Here is a 16,789-nt window from a genome sequence, read left to right as displayed (position 1 = left end):
AATTTTTCATCATTTCAACTAGAGGAAATGTTACCATTTATGCTCTGTGTTTACATTTTACATGTAAACTGAATTCTTAACTTTCATTTTTAATCTGAAGTCTTATTAGTAAGGGACTGAGCTCTACCATGCAGGGTCTGTCTGTTATTTGTCTGTATGGTGCCTTGTCCAATGGGGCTCTGATTGCTGTTTAGGGACTTGAATTACTATGCAATAATAAATACAATAATTATTTATGAATTTATATTACAGTAGCGCCTAGGAGTCCTAGTTATGAAGCAGAACTCCATTTGTCTGACTAAAACATAGAGGGCCTATTTCATCCCTATGCTGTGGCTCCATGCCACATTTGTACCTCTGGTCAGGAGCCACTTATGCCCAAGGGCTGCCCCAATTTCCAGCCAGCTTGTGCAACAGCCCTAACTTGCACCTGGCCGCTCCCCTACTCAGTCTTCTGGACACATCCTGTGACAGGGTATACAAAGCCAGCACCAGGCACGAAGGTGTTAAGAAGCAGCTTTTGGCTCTGGCAGCCCCATCTAACTGGAGCCTTGGAGAAGCCTTAAAAAGGGAGAAGGTCTGGTCAGAAGGCCTCAGCCTGGGGGAGATGGACAAACTTCTCACCCTCAGCTCCCACAGAGGAGCACAGTAGAGCCAAACTACCTTGACTGTGAACACAGAGTGGTGGGACAGGTGGCTGGAGGATCTGGGTAGGACAGAGGAGTTGGAGCTGCTCTTTATTTCTGTTACTATAGTTTCTTGTCTTTTTTGCTACTTTGAGGACTGAGACTAGGGTCTGGGTCCCAGTGCAGACCCCTGCTGAGAATATGAGCCCCTGGAGGAGAAGGTGAGCTTGTGTAAGAAATGGCCTAGGGAAGAAGCAAGAGGTCTGACCTTAACTACTTGCTATTGGGCTGGAACCCAGGATAGGAAGAGAGACTCAGTTCTCCTACAGCCTTGCTGGGAGGACTAGCTGGAAGACACAAGAGGCCTGAAGGACTATTTGAGCCTGGACCAAGACCATCAACCTGTGTAAGGGCATAGGACTACTGAGTGAAAACTAGGGATGTAAATATCGGTTTAAAAGGTTAACTGGTTAAACGATTAAAATTGTATCATTTAACTGATTAACTGTTAACTGAGGTTGCTCCAGCCGGCCCGGTGCGGCTGGGGTTGGGGTCCCTCCAGCCGGCGCAGGCTGCTGGTGTGGTTAATGGTTAAGGTTGGTTAACGGTAAGCCTAATGCTTACCGGTTAACTGTTTAACCTTTTACATCCCTAGTGAAAACCCTGATTTACCCCAAAAGGGGTGAGACCAAAGGTGACCCAGCCCGAGGGCCAAGTCACAAGGCAAAAGGAGAGCACTAGAGTGCCTGGGCAGCAGGAGAACTATGAGGAATTAAACATTGCAATGCTCGTCCTGGCCACAAGGCAGCACACTGGTGAGTTACTTTACTACACATCCCAAAACATCTGTGTTGGGGGCTTTCGCAGAGATGGGACATGGACCTGTTTCTCAGCCTGGTTAACTCCCTATGTGAAGTAGAGTCCCCAGAAGATATATCTATCAGCTTAATGGCCCCTTTACACTGGCATAAAGGGATCAACACACAGTGATGACTGGGGCCCATGCTTTTAAGTTGCTCGTGTCCCATGATTAAGCTTTGAGCTAAACTAGAAAAAAATTACATTAATATTACTATGTCTGTTAGGGTGTGATGTTATACTGATATAAGCCCTAGTGTGGACACAGTTGAAACAACAAAGAGGTGCCTTATACCGGTATAACTTATTTCACTTCCTGAAATGGAATAACTATATGGCAGTATAAGCATTTATATAATGATAACTGTATCCACAGTCAGTAGGTTGTTTGTTTTTTTTTGCCACTTCAACTATACCAGTATAGTTAAAGGAGTGAAACTTTCTAGTGTAGACAAGCACAGATGTTGCTTTATGCTGTTTCTTTCAGTGACCCACTAGATTGCATTTATTGCAAAAGGCAAAAATCATGCACTGCAAAAAAAAGTACCTGTGATTTTTTTTTCAAAGTTTGTCATAGTTCAACTGTTTACGGTTTTGTTTTAAATGGTTTGATATACAAAATGACAGCTTCCCCCTTCTGAATCTTATTTATAAAAGATCATTTGTAAGCATCTGTTATAATAACAAAAATAAAATAATGAAATACCATAATAAAATGATGTGCAGAACTTCAATAAAAATCCCTTTAGAAAGACTGAAATCAAATCATCGTCTGTCCAGAACTTTTTTATCTAGATATTGCAGGCATACACTAGCTTGTTGTAGGGTTGCACACCAGTACTAGGCTACTGGCACTGGGATTATCGGGGGAAGATGGAAAGTGCATACTTTTATATTTATATATGTGTTGGCTGATGAAGTGATGTGGTTTAAAAAATGCAGGCGGGTACATCCTATTGCAGAGATCCACTGGGCCAAGGCATGATTCCAACAGGCACTAGGGACAGGAAAGCATTGCTCACAGTTAGCACCATCTGGTGGCTTGTTCTTGCTCCTGACAATAGTACTGTGCTAATAAACTGAATGGTTGGACCATCCTCTGAACCCTCAAACCATGCCCTTCGGGAGTGTGGGTGCGGGTTATCACATTAGCAATACCTATATTCTAAAAGTGTTTCTTTTAGTCCCATGTTCCCACTTTGATCATCCCATGGTGCCAGCCTCCATCCAGCTTGTTATATTTTCAAACAAGCAGCATCATGCTTTCTCCCCTGCTGCTCCTTATACTTTGGAGGCACTCCCCATAAACATCCACAAAACTAGCCTTCGTTATCCTTCCTCACAACCCTCCTTGAATCTCTCCTTTGCCATGAGGCCTACAAAAATCTTGATAATGGTTGGGCTACTGGTCTGTTGAGAGCACTGTCATTCAGGCCAATATTGTCTCATTGTTTCCTTGGTCTCCCCTATTTTGTCTGTCTGCAATCACTTCTCTCGTCTTTTATATTTAGATTGTAAGCTTTTGGGGGCAGGGACTGTCTCTCTTCTCCCCCCCCCCCGCCCCTGTGTTTGTACAGCACCTAGCACAGGGGGGTACAATGCTGTAGACCAGAGCTCTTAGGCTCTATGGTAATACAAATAATAATGTTCTGGGACTTCCTGTTGATTCAGGTGTAAAGAAAATGTGAGGCAGATAGGCCTGCATATAAAAATTTAACCCCCAAATAGTGTGTTTTTTAAGGAGGAAAAGACTTTACTCTGACCACCCATTGTGTCAAAAAAATGCTGTTCAAAGTCTGATGCTGAGTATTGAAATATCAAGGGGGAAGTTAAAAGCATCTGTCCTTAAAACAGGAACTCTCCCTCTCTGTGCATGGCTGAATGCATGGATGATCAGCATCTTCATAGGATTTCCAACTTTTTGCTACCTTTAGGATGGTGGAGATAATGCCTTGGACTGACCCATGACCTCAAATGCCTCAAACTACCTACGGACCAACTGAATAGGTATATTTTTGGATCTATGGACTTTCTTACCCCAAATTTACTGGAGTAGGAAGGTTTTTCCTTTGTGTAAAGGTAACCTAATCCACTCCCATTTGATGATGCCAGCTGTCACAGTTGTTAACTGCACTTCTGACCCCTCCTGGGCAATTCAAGTACACCCTTCTCAGGCCTTGGGCCTCAAGCTGTCCCCTCTCTTTTAGGATAGAATCACGTGATTCTCCCACTCTGACCATGCCTTGGGCTGCAGAGCAGTCCCCTGTGATCAACCGTGATGACCTTATCAGGTCTGATTTATGTTCAGCACCTGCAGTCGTCTTGTCTCTAAGAGCAATGCTGTTGGTATTCAGTAACCAAGCAGTCTTCTTAAAGCAATGTTTTATTTATTTTGCAACAAAAACATTTAAGAGAAAACAGATCTTAAAAACAAAACAAAACAAACAACCTGTCTCTACTCATACCTTCTTTTCCTTAAGCCTTACCATTCCCTGGACCTGGGAAAGCCCAGCTTTTTCAGACTTCCTCTTCAGAGACTCTGGTTATATCAGGAGGTCTCCTTGGACAGTTCTTGACAATTGACAGCCCAACCCTACCCCTGAGTGTGTTTTTGTTTTTAACTAAAACAACGAGGAGTCCTTGTGGCACCTTGGAGACTCCAAAATTTATTTGGACATAAGCTTTCGTGGACCACATCCCACTTCATCAGATGCATGGAGTGGAAAATACAGTAGCAGGTATAAATACACAGCACATGAAAGGATGGGAGTTGCCTTACCAAGTGTGGGGGTCAGTCTAATGAGACAATTCAATTAACTGTAGAATACCAAGAGAGGAAAAATCACTTTTGTAGTGGTAACGAGGGTGGCCCATTTCAAACAGTTGACAAGAAGGTGTGAGTAACAGTAGGGGGAAATCAGTATGGGGAAATGAGGTTTTGTAATGACCCCATCCACTCCTAGTCTTATTCAGGCCTAATTTGATCGTGTCCAGTTTGCAAATTAATTCCAGTTCAGCAGTTTCATGTTGGAGTCTGTTTTTGATGTTTTTTGTTGAAGAATTGCCACTTTTAAGTCTGTTATTGAGTGACCAGGGAGTGACCTACTGGTTTTTGAATGTTATAATTCCTGATGTCAGATTTGTGTCCATTTATTCTTTTGCGTAGAGACTGTCCGGTCTGGCCAGTGTACATGGCAGAGGGGCACTGCTGGCACATGCTGGTATATATCACATTGGTAGATGTGCAGGTGAATGAGCTGCTGATGTTGTGGCTGTGACTTCTGGGTATCCTTTTTTAACTGTTTATAGTCTTTCATTTTAGTTCCAGCACTGGCAGAACAGCTGTATCACTTTGGCCTGGAGCATGGAAGGATGCCATTGTCTTGTAACTGCTTCCCCCAGGGGTATTAGCTGGGAAGTTGCTTTTATATAGCTATTGTGTTTTACTGCTTGTTTTTCCCATAGCCCCTTATAAAGCTAGGTCAATATGCTGATGTGGAACAACTTCCCTTCACTGACCAGGTCACATACAGTGTTTTCATATTTCTCCACATTGTTGGATTGTTACAGAGCATCTCATCTGTCACACCAGCAACCTCAGAAGTGGAGTGACCCGGTCTGATTTGCCTAGAAGCTTCTGAGAGAAGCTAGCCAATACACTAGCCTAAAAATGCTGAAGGAAAGGAAGAAGCCTTACTGTTGGCTTGCTTTTTCCCCCCTGCGCTAGCTGCTGCTGCTGCAACTATCAGTTGCTGGTCTCTGGTTATGCAATGTCGCCATGCCTGACAAATCAGTCTGTGCTTCCTACACCGTTCCCACTGAGGAATAGGAGTCCAGCAACAGGCAATATCTAAGATTTGACAGCTACAAGTAAGTAACTCCAACCAGCTAGCATGTTAGTTGATGCTAAACGTCAGCAACATTGACACCACCAGTTTATCTTTTCAACCCTGTACCAGCTTCCTGAAGCTGAATGGAACACCAGCGGTTATGACAACCATCCTGCATAAATATCAACCGGGTTGGTTGGGTTCTGTTTTCCAACCTGTATTAGCAGAGGGACTCCTCCTATCTCAGCCTTTTGCGCTTGATTTTAACTCCAGCAGCTGCCTTGTAAGGGTGGATGGGTGGGAGTGCAGGTGCAGAAGTGCTTGGGGCTAGAACCCACAGAATGCATTTGAGAATGGTGCCTATAGATGAACACCTCAAACACTGAAATGAGTCCTCATTTAAGCAGCCGTTCTCTCTGAAGGATCACGCATACCAGTTGCATGTTAATCCTGAGCAAGGCTGTTGTCACTGAAATTTCTCATTGGAGCATTTAACGCAACAAGCTGCATTGCACCGGAATGTTTCCTGGTAACCCTGTGATGGAAGAGGCGAGTGCATGGAGCAGTGGGGCTGCACGGGGCAGGGCACTGCCCATAGCTCTTGCGAAGCTCTAGAGGCACGCCCCTTTGTGCCTGGATCCTGTTGCTTAGACTGGGCAGCTGGGGCGCATGCGCAGTGCCTACCTCTTGCCTCTCGCGCCCGCCGGAGAGTCACGCGCCGCCTCGCAGCCAGCCTGCCAGGGGGCGCACGCGCACTTCCGAGACGCTGCTGGAAACCGGCCGCGTTACGCATGCGTCTTCCCGTCAGCTCCGCGCGGCCGAGGCGCAGGCGCAATGCGGGGGAATCGCGCTTCCGGCGCGGGGCCGCACCGCCCTCTCTCCGCGTTTCCGGGGTTCGCTGCTCCTGTCGCTCCGCGCCGCGCTGTCGCTGCCCGCAGAGCCCGGGGCGCCCGCCGGGATGGGCTCGGCCCTGGCGCGTGCCGCCCCGCGCCAGCAGGACCGGGGGGCCGGGCTCCGCGCTGCTCTCTGAGCCGCCGGGGGCCCGGCGCTGGGGGCCCGGCTGCGGTAAGTGCGGGGCCGGGGCGGTACCGCGCCCCGGGGTCTCCCTCAGGGACCCTCCCGGCTTCCGCCCTGCCCCCCTAGAGTCCCTCCTCCCCCCTCGCCGCCGCCGCCGCCGCCGCGCTCTGCCCCCCAGCGCATCCTCCTGGCCGCCGCCGCCGCGCTCTGCGCCCCAGCGCATCCTCCTGGCCCATCTGCCCCCGACTTATGCCGCCGCCGCCCGCCCCTCCTGGCCCCTCCCTGCGTTGCCCCCCGGCCCCTTCTCTTGTCCCTCCCCTGCTGTGCTCTGCCCCCCGCTGTGCTCTGCCCCCCCAGCCCCTTCTCTTGTCCCTCCCCTGCTATGCTCTGACCCCCTTTGCTCTGCTCCCCCCAGCCCCTTCTCTTGTCGTCCCTTCCCTGCTGTGCTCTGCCCCCCCAGTCCCTCCTCTTGTCTCCTCTCTGCTCTGCCCCCCAGCCCCTTCTCTTGTCCCTCCCCTGCTATGCTCTGACCCCCTTTGCTCTGCTCCCCAGCCCCTCCTCTTGTCGTCCCTTCCCTGCTGTGCTCTGCCCCCCCTTTGCTCTGCCCCCCCAGTCCCTCCTCTTGTCTCCTCTCTGCTCTGCTCGCCCAGCCCCTGCTCTTGTCCCCTCCCTGCTGTGCCGTGCTCCACCTTGCTCTGCTGCCCCAACCCCCCTCCCCCTCATCTTCCCCTGCCTTGCTGTGCTCCTTGTGTTTCCTCCTTATCTTGCTTTCTGTTTCCGCTCTCCCACTTAGCCATCCCCCATCTCTCCCTGCTCACTTTCCTTTCCCCACTTGCTTTTGGTCTCCATTTTTGGGGGTTCACGGCTTGCCCCCACAGCACAAGTTGCTCCTCTTCTAGAGTTCTCTTCCCTAATCACTGGCCAGGGCTCTGTTGTTGCTTCCATTGTTATGGGGGGAGGCTGGGACATGCCTTGGCACTGAGCCCTCTCCCTCCCCACGGCTCAGCCTAGGGCAGTGTCTGCATCTCATTCGATCAGAGGGTCAGACCAGGAGGGAGCAGAGTTTAATCAATAAAATATCAGACAGAACCAACTTTTCGCTCCACCCCCACCCCCAAATCCATTCTCAATCCCATTATTGGTGACTGCAATGAACAGTGTATGTGTGTGTGTGTCAGAGCTGGGATTTGCTGCTCTCTTTGGCTGGTTGAGTGTGCTGGATAAAATCAATTATATTCTCAGTTTCTGCAGCCGTTGAATAAGAAATTAGTTTCTGAGTCTTTTAATCTCATGCTGGTGCTGCAGTCTAAATTGAAAAGTACTTGAAGTAAACAGTTCTAGCATCACAATTAATAAAAATGGCAATATACTTCCCCTCAGTGTACTTACCCTGTAAGTAATAGAGATCTGAAACTTCTCTTAAGCAATGCACTAGTGCTGAAGTAGGCAAAGAAGTTGTTGCAATTTCTTGGTGCACCACACATTCTGTTCCACAGTTTCTCAAATTTATCTGGGCAATGCTTATTGGTGGGCCACAGAGATCTAGCTTCTTAAATGGAGCTGCCTCTTTGTTTCCATCTGGGAGGAACAGAATACATAAAAAGGGGAGATTAAATTAAGAGCATGCAAATAAAGGGACATAATCCAAGTGGAAGCGAGGTGTCCACAATAAAATCATAATGTGAGCTACGCTATAAAGTTGGATAACCCCTGGGATGCCCTGCTTATTGTACACTGGGGTAGGATACACTGTACCATGGTATCTAGACCCCAAGTCATGACTTCATCACTCTTCTGTGGTTTGCTGGAGATATGAATGTATAAACATATGCCCTGATCCTGCAAATGCTTACGCATGTGCTTCAAGCACATAAGTAGTCCCGTTGACTTCAATGGGATTACTTATGTGCATTCATAACAGGCTTAGAAGATCTTCTGAAATATTGGCTCAGTCAGGGGATGATGTATCTAATTTGTCAGATTTGTAGAAAAACACTGGGGCCTAGTGACTCATGACTACATAAAACTGACGTAAAATCCCTTTAGACTAGAGTTCAGAACCTGACAACCCTTTGTATTGAAGAAGCACATGTCAAATCATCTTACAGTTCTGTCTCTCTAACTTGCTCACTTTGACTTTGATTTCAAATACTTTGTGCTGTGTGTATTTGAATCAAAAAGTTTTTACCTGTGTTTTATGACGGCATTACCTGGGTTACTCCCAAGGGGAATGAATTAATAGTCTAACACAGCAATTTAGGAACTGAGGTGCTGGTGAAGCATGGGAAAGAACCAGCAGATTTTGCATGTATGGCATGCTCAGAAGACAAAATGGTTGAGGTTTTTTTTAATAATAACACTTATCACAGTGGTTTAGATTAATACTGACAATGGAATAACTTGACAGGCTTGTGAAAATAGTTCAGCTTTGATCTTTGTTGACTTATTGAGTTCTGAAAGGAAAGATCACTTCTGGGGCATATTAATTGACAGAAAAATGTGTTGTGTTGTAAAGTACAGTCAGTAAATATGGCAAACCACATTCAAATGATGGTAAGGATTTAGCTTAAATTGATTAAACTTGGAAATGATAGAGCAGATATGTTAAAACTTGTAATTTAGGATCTTGACACATCAACTTATTAGTAGCAAGTGGGGAAATTTTTCCTGGCCATTGGTGCAGAACTTAACTTTTTTTAAAAAGGCAATAGCTTTCTAGCCCTCAGGAATGGAACAGAGGGAGTCGGGTCTGCCTGAATCTGAAAAAATAGAGATCTGAACCAGCTAAGGCACAAATTCTACCACCAGTGCACAGCCCGGAGATGTAGTCTGTGCTGTGTTCTTCCGGGGTAAACGCCTCTATCCAGCTGCTCTGTCCTTTCTAATGTAACCCAACTATTTGAACTTCTACCATTTATTGGTTAGTGGATCTATGCAGAGGCAAATCTGCTACCCCTTCCGCCAAATCCCTGTTGTGATAGAGGTCCTATTGGAGGATGTTTTTTTTGCATGGGTTTTCCAACTCCAGCTGTGGAAGAGTGGACTGAAATTTTGCTAGAAATGTGAACTGCCTATTTGTTTCAGTGGGTTATCAATTCTGGGCCTGTTTCTCAACTGCCTTACGCCTTGGCTAGTACTTTTACCTGTGTAAAGAGCTACCAAAACAGAAAGGTAGCATATTACACCCACTTTGCGCTTACTTTACACAGGTGTAAGATTGCTATAAAAGGTGCAAGTTAGTGGAGAATTGAGCCCTGTGTCTTAAACCTAAACTGCTATAAGTGTGGAACTTCAGGAGTTTCAGCCATCCCAAATCCTGTGTTGACTTTGAGCACAGGCAGTGAGTAGGTCACATCTTCTGGCTAATGCCTAAGCGAGGATTTGACAATGGCAAATCTAAATTCTGAAAAGTTGTGGGGGTAGATGGACTTAATGAAACAACAATATTTTTAGCATGATAATAAATGAATGTATCTCAATGATAGCAATGTAACTTGAATGTATCTTTATGGAGATGCATTCTCAATACTTGTTTTTATGCAGGGTGTCTCAGAGCTGTAGTTTATATAATGAGGGGTGACAACCTTGTGACCATCTAATGGTAATCTTACAAAAAATGTATTAATGGAAAAAAAATTCCAGATAGCTGTGTTAGTAAATCATATGCTTCTTTGGTAGTGAATTGTATTGTTTAGTATTCTTTATAAGGATGGACTGTTTTAGATTCAGAAGCAGGAGAAAGAACATAGTGGTTAGAAGACTACTGCTGTCAGCAGATTTTTGTCATTTCTAAATATAAAATATTTTCATTAGGAATATATTATAACTTTACAACACAGCCACATTTTACTCTTTCTTGTGTGGTAGTGGAAACATCTTGAAGGTCTTTTTTTAAAAAAAGTTAAAGGCCTCATCCTGTGATGTCCTGGGCGCTCTTAACTTTCATTGACTTCAGTAGGAGTTGAGGGGTTTTGTGCCCTTCTGTGCTGAGCTGATAACACAGTTTTTTAACAATCATTTGTTTAGTAGTTTATGTACATGAAGACACATTCCCTGCTTCAAATAAGTTAGTCTAATAAGACAAGGCAAATGCAGTAGGCCAGGAAAACAGCTTAGTGAAGAGAATATTTATAAGGAAGAAGGAGAGATTGCCTGAAGTGGTTTAAGGTGGAGAGAGGAGAGGAATACTAGACCAGACATAGGGGACAGCACGGAAGAAGGTATGGAGCAGGCAGGTGGGAAAGGAGCCTGGGTAAGCCAAAGGGATCGAGGCCCAGATCCACAAAGGTATTTAGGTTCCTAACTTCTAATGAAATCAGTGGGAGTTAGGAACCTAAATACTTTTGTCGATCTGGGCCTAAGAGAGCATTGGGAGGAAAAGTGGAGTAGGGAGACAGAGGCAGAGAGAGAAATGAAAGTTAGATTTTTATAGGACTCTGTGGTGTGGGGTGAAGATAAAGAGGTGACATAGGGGGATGGGCAGAGCACAGGGAAATGAAAGATGTCTATCAATGGCATTTGGACAGTCTGGAAAAAGTTGAGAGGCCAGAAAGGAAGAGGTTACAGTAATCAGTGTTTCAGGGAATGGTTAGGCTGAATGATATTCAGGAGAAGGAAGTTGACAGGTACTTAGGGCTTTGGATATGGAATGAGAGGAGGGAAAGGTAGGAGATGAGATGTTCATAGATTTAAAATCGCATCTTAAACTTACCATGGCATCTGCAGACCTATGAAAAACTCAACTTGGGACTCCATGTTTCGCCTAGGTGTAGCAATAGAAGCACACAATGAATTTTCCTCTTCTTGGGTAAGAGTTAAAAAAGGAAGAGAAATTGACTATCTGGAGCAGGGAGGCTGTCAGGCATTCCTGATTCTTAAGCTATCCCTGCATACTATATGACACCTTTGCACTTGCTCTATTTTGTCCAGGCCAGTGCCTACCTGAATCTTTGGTATATGTGAAAGCAGACTGTGGGATACCCTAACTTCCACCTGTCATAACTTCTGGGTTGCTTTTACTATTTGTTTTGAGGCTGGATTTTGTGGAATCAGTGGCAGTGTACTTAGAAATCCCACATCCCTGCCTGCCAGAGCCAGTTTAGTACAGTTCAGGGTGCAGTGGAAGTTGTATCTTAGGCCTGGTCTACACTAGGGGGGTGGGATCGATCTAAGATATGCAACTTCAGTACAAGAACAGCCTAGCTGAAGTCAACACATCTTAGATCGACTTAGAATCACTTACTTTCTGTCCTCACGGTGCGGGATCGACGGCCGCCGCTCCCCCGTCGACTCCGATTCTGCCTCTTGCCGTGGTGGAGTTCCAGAGTCGACGGCAGAGCGATCGGGGATCGATTTATCGCATCTAGACTAGAAAGATAAATTGATCCCCGATAGATGGATCACTACCCGCCGTGTAGACGTGGCCTTAGGGCTTGTCTACATGATTCCTTAGTGCGCACCAGGAGGCATGTAAATTCTAATGCACACCAGCATATCATGCATGTCAGCAGGATCCACACAGCCCAATTAGTGCAATAAAAGTTCCCTGGTATATATTAATGTAGTACTGTTTTGAAATGAGACTACATTAACATGCAGTAGGGAATTTTTAATGCTTGCAAGTAGAGTCCACATGGGGCAGTTAGTGCGTGACATGCTAGTGAGCATTAGAATTTACATCTTTGCTTGTGCAGACTAACGCACCACGTAGGCAATTCCTCTGTCAAGGTTTAACAGACTTCACTGAACCATTTCAGGGACAAGATATGCAGAGATTTACATAAACTTAAAGCTAATTTTGTATTGTAAAGTTACCAGTTTGTTGCTAATAGGTGATATTTATAAATACCTAAGAAATGCTATATGATGATTCTAGCTTCGTTTTGCTTAATTGTCTGTTCAGAATTCTTGATGGCATGTCTTAGTGGCATTTGTAAGGGGTTACCAACATAGAGGCATGTGCAGTCACGTGATGAAGCTTTCACTGGTCTTGGTACAGCTGAAGTAGCCATTTTTTAAATCAGCGATGTTTAACTATGTTGCTTTTTGGAAGGTTGGGGGGTGAGGAAACATTTCCTTTTTAAAGATAAAAGGGGAAACTTCCAGTATTTCTTTACTCAAATGCATGTACCTGCTGTAGAGTGAAATAATATGAAGTGATGATAAGCAGAGACAGGCATAATACGGGACTTTAGAATAATTCTCTAAATTGTACTGTGTAAATATACACTCTTACCAAAATTCACCTTTTGCTCTCAGAGATGTTTCAGAGTAACAGCCGTGTTAGTCTGTATTTGCAAGAAGAAAAGGAGTACTTGTGGCACCTTAGAGACTAACAAATTTATTTGAGCATAAGCTTTTGTGAGCTATAGCTCACAGAGATGATCATTTATATAAGGGTCACATGGGGAGGGGAGAGAGAATCCTTTTTGAAATTCAGTTGCAGAAAACGAAGTTATTCTGTTACTGCTTAGGCTGTTACAGTGTGACCTTGAATATTGGATACGTGGAGTAAATACACAATAATAGGTGAGTCAGGTGCTGAACAGTTGCTAGAGCCAGCCAGAGCTGATTTTTTTTTAACAAAGGGTCTTTTCTGAGTCTTACAGAGGTATAATGAAAAGGGACTTATTCTTCTACTAAAGTAGCCACTGATTCTGTCTTCGTAACTTAACCTCTCTGCACAGAGAGATTTTATATGATGCCTTAGCTTTGTCTGACAGCTTGAGGATCAGGATCACGTGTGTACCATTGTGAAGGTGAGTTTTATCAATGTCAGACAGCTGCTATCTGCTGTCCATACCTCCTATGGAATTGTATGCAGTATCACGTTCCTTCAGGTGTGAATTACTGCAGCGTTTAAAATTTTGACCTTTCAAAGGCAATCTGTTGCTTTCAGTTAGCTAAAAGTCTGTTGCACCAATCCTGTGCTTTGTAGGTAACTTTGTCTTAAGACTCGGGTGGCTTTAAGTAAATCACATTTAAGCTTTACAAATTGACCTGTCAGAGTGTTACTATTGTGTTATAATACTGCACGTCTTGGCTTCCCTTCAGAGATCTATTGGTGGAGTTGTTAGCACCAACTATTAAGTAGAAATGTTGAAATAGGTTTTTCATTTGCAGCGTGCAACCACACCATGAATTTTATTTAAAATAAAAACGGTTCACTGTGTAACTTAAAAGGAAACCTAAAACAGAAAATAAACTTTGATTGCTGAAGTATTTTTAATCTTATTTGTATATTGAGTTTTTTTCATGTTATTGTAAGATCCCAGTGACTGGACTTTCCAGAATGATGCTATTTCTTATATATATATTAAAAAAAAAAAAGTCTTCCCTGCTAAAGTTGGTCGTAAATCATGCTTTTTTTTTTTTTTTTTACTTTAGTGAATAACACATACACAGGTTGGGACATACTAGTTATCCCCCTTCGTTTTCCCAAAACCTCTTTCTACTCTTATTGGAAGAAAGTTCTTGAGGACTACCTTGATGCAGTATCTGATATTAAATAGTGCTGCAGTCTTGCAGAAGCAGGATGTGAGGGAGTAAAGGAGTTAGCCAGCAACTATTTGTATGTAAGGAAATTGGAGACCTGGCTCAGTGCTGCTGGAAAATCTTAAGGTTTTTAAGTAGTTGGAATAGTCATTTGTGTAATAACACATTTTTTGTGATTATTAATTTTAAATGTTATTACATTGTGGCTTAATCTGCAATAACGTTGTTAAAAGTAGCTTTTATTTTGTAATCCCTGACTAAGCAGCCTGGGAGTCATTTGACTTAATGTCATTGTTATTCTGGTAATATGTCTGCAATTTGGGTTTACAGCATTTCACTAAACAATGGGATACAAATTATATGATAGATGGTATATTCCAAGGGAAAATCTCAGATGTGCTAAAACGGGTAACCAAACTGGAATCCAGTTTCAATTAATCATTTGTGCAAATGGTTATCATTCATGGAACATACTGTGCATCTGTGTTTTCTGACATGATAAAGATTTTGAGGATTTTGAGAAGAAAATGTTGTTTGGACTAAAGCTTAATTTTAGTTTAAGGCAGAATATTTAATTTCTTGAACTGTACTCAGAATGTGTGAAGAGCACTGGCTGACTGAAAATCACATGTTGTGACACACACACTGGGGTAAACAAATCTATAGTCCTGGGCAAAGCTGCAGACAACCCTATTAGAACCCTTAGCACTTTATATCTTCTGTGTGCTTTCCAAACACTAATTCTCCCACTGGAAGAGGTCTATACCAGGGGAGCAAGGGACCAAATATAGTGAGCCAGCAGAACAGATAGGCCAGGGAGATAGTGGGTTTTTTGTTTTTTCCAGAAAGGACAAAACGCATTACAGTTACAAATACACAACTGTTATCATTCTTCCACATAAGCAGCCGTTGATGTTGCGCAATTGTGATCGAGAAGTTAGGGAACATGGTTCTTATGGTAATCTCTCATTCAAGGAACTAAGTTTTAATGATGTAAATGTAGATATAGTATTTTTAAAAGTTTCACCCCCAAAGATTTGGGATGTGGCATCTTTGCACCAATGTCTATCTTTTTAGATTTATGAAAAATGGAAGTTTAGATTGGAAACTATTGATAATGTGGGTAACCTTAGATGATCATGTGATTCACTTAACCAGCATTCTCCTTATCAACATCTACTTATGTTTACATGTTACTTTGCAGCAAGCTGATGGTCACAGTAATAACTAGTTTGCAGTGTTTTAACAGTGTTGTTCTCATGGTTTAAATGACACAAGGTAACTGAGGTAATATCTTTTCCCAGACCTGAAGAAGAGCTCTGTATAGCTCAAAAGCTTGTATCTCCCACCAACACAAGTTGGTCCAGTAAGAGATATTACCTCAACAATCGTCTCTTTCACACTAATTAATATTTAGTAAATATAAATTGAGAGAATTAGTATAACAAATATAAAAAAATAAGTATATAGGCAAAACAAAAAATCCAGTAATCCCATACAGTTAAACTTCTGCTTAGCTTTCAGACTTTCAGAGGAATACACAAACTTGTGAAGAAAGAGGGGTAGAACTCGAAAGCTGTCGCTTCCTGTTTCTCCTGGAAATCTAGTGGCTTGTGTTTTCATTTTTAATAATACAAGAAAATATTGATGAAAATATGAGAAATTCTATGTAATGTGTTACAAAAACTGGCTTAATAAGGAATGGCTATTTTGGAACAGGGGCTAGTTTTACTGGAATTCTTTCACTGAAAATAGGTGGTGGCTTAACATTTGATAAAGCTGGTGAATAGGTAGAATATTTGTTACTACCAAGACTTATGAAGCTGAAGCTTCCAAATTAAATGGTATAACTGCCGTGTCAGGAAGCTTAAAGTGGGTGCTGTGGACTAAACTGTTCAGAAATAAACTTAGTTTCTTTTCTAAACTTCTCAGATTTCTCTTCGCTGAACCCATACTATAAGGACATAGCAAAAATTAATTTAAGAATTCTTATTACTATTAGTCGTCTTTTTTTAAAACAAAAAACAAGACAATTAATAACCTTTGATGGTAACCTAAAGGTGTTTAACTGCAAGCCATATGTACGGTAATTGGTACTTGCACCCAACAGAACTGAGTTAAGGATGCTATAGATATTTTTACTCAGCGTCTCCTCACTGTTTTTATTCTACAGATTAACTATAAAAAGTAATATACTAAGGTGGCGTGTCTCAAACTGGACCACTGGTGATCTGTAGTGCACTGTTAGTTAATTGTAGCACATAGCTTCAAAAAGTACCTAGTAGAGTCCATTTTCTTCTGTCTTGCAACATGTACATTTAAACTCAAATCAAACAGTGAAACCATTGAGATTTTGATTGCAATGTCGATTTTTTTTTTGTCAAGCATATATTGAATATTAAGATACATATTTACCAATGTGGCTAATTACCATAGTCAAGAGAATCTCTTTTGTTTAAATTTTCATTAGCATAAACTTTTGCATTTATTATACTGACTGCTTTGAATAAATAGGTTTGAATAATTTGTTTTATTTTCAGATTAACCATAAAGGGGGCATTGATCATTAGGGTAAGAAATAGTTCTAAACTTACATAGTAACTTACCCTTTGATAACATAAAATAGAGAATATGCTTGCCTTACCCAGCTGTTACCAAATGCCTTCTTGAGAGCTCTAACAAGAATGGATTGACTATTACTTTCTGGAGGCTGAAGCCCTTTAACACTCTATCTTATATTTTCACCAAACAAGAATAAAACTTGACAGAGAAATGATGGAGGAATAGATCATGTTTAAAGTATGCGTATCTGGTCTGTCTAGAAAAATTGAAGAATTGCATAGCAGAACAGACTTTGTTAATTGTTTACTTCAGTTAGATAGTCAACACAGTTCCCGTTGTAGGGTTCTATATATTGATTCCATGACTGATCAGTCCTAAAATTACTTCATAATTGATATAGGT

General features: G+C 42.8%; 1 protein-coding gene across 7 annotated transcripts in view; it reads left to right on the top strand.

Moving 5' to 3' along the window:
- The window catches only part of ZDHHC7 (zDHHC palmitoyltransferase 7), a 57,954-nt gene that overhangs the window by 12,195 nt on the left and 28,970 nt on the right, over positions 1–16,789 (top strand). The window contains exons 1-2 of one of the 7 annotated variants that reach the window (XM_073308102.2): positions 6,156–6,379; positions 16,366–16,396. The exons of 1 other annotated variant lie outside the window; for it this stretch is intronic. The gene's annotated coding sequence lies outside the window, so the exon portion shown is untranslated. Of the gene's footprint in view, positions 1–6,155; positions 6,380–13,053; positions 13,090–14,725; positions 14,784–16,365; positions 16,397–16,789 lie in introns of those variants that run through there. 5 more of the 7 variants (XM_073308103.2, XM_073308104.2, XM_073308101.2 and 2 more) reach the window with 5 other exon arrangements.

Source organism: Lepidochelys kempii, chromosome 12 (genome assembly GCF_965140285.1).
Source record: "Lepidochelys kempii isolate rLepKem1 chromosome 12, rLepKem1.hap1, whole genome shotgun sequence".
Taxonomy (NCBI): Eukaryota; Metazoa; Chordata; order Testudines; family Cheloniidae; genus Lepidochelys; species Lepidochelys kempii.
The sequence above is the reverse complement of the archived record's forward strand: the minus strand, read 5'-3'. Positions and strand labels throughout refer to the sequence as shown.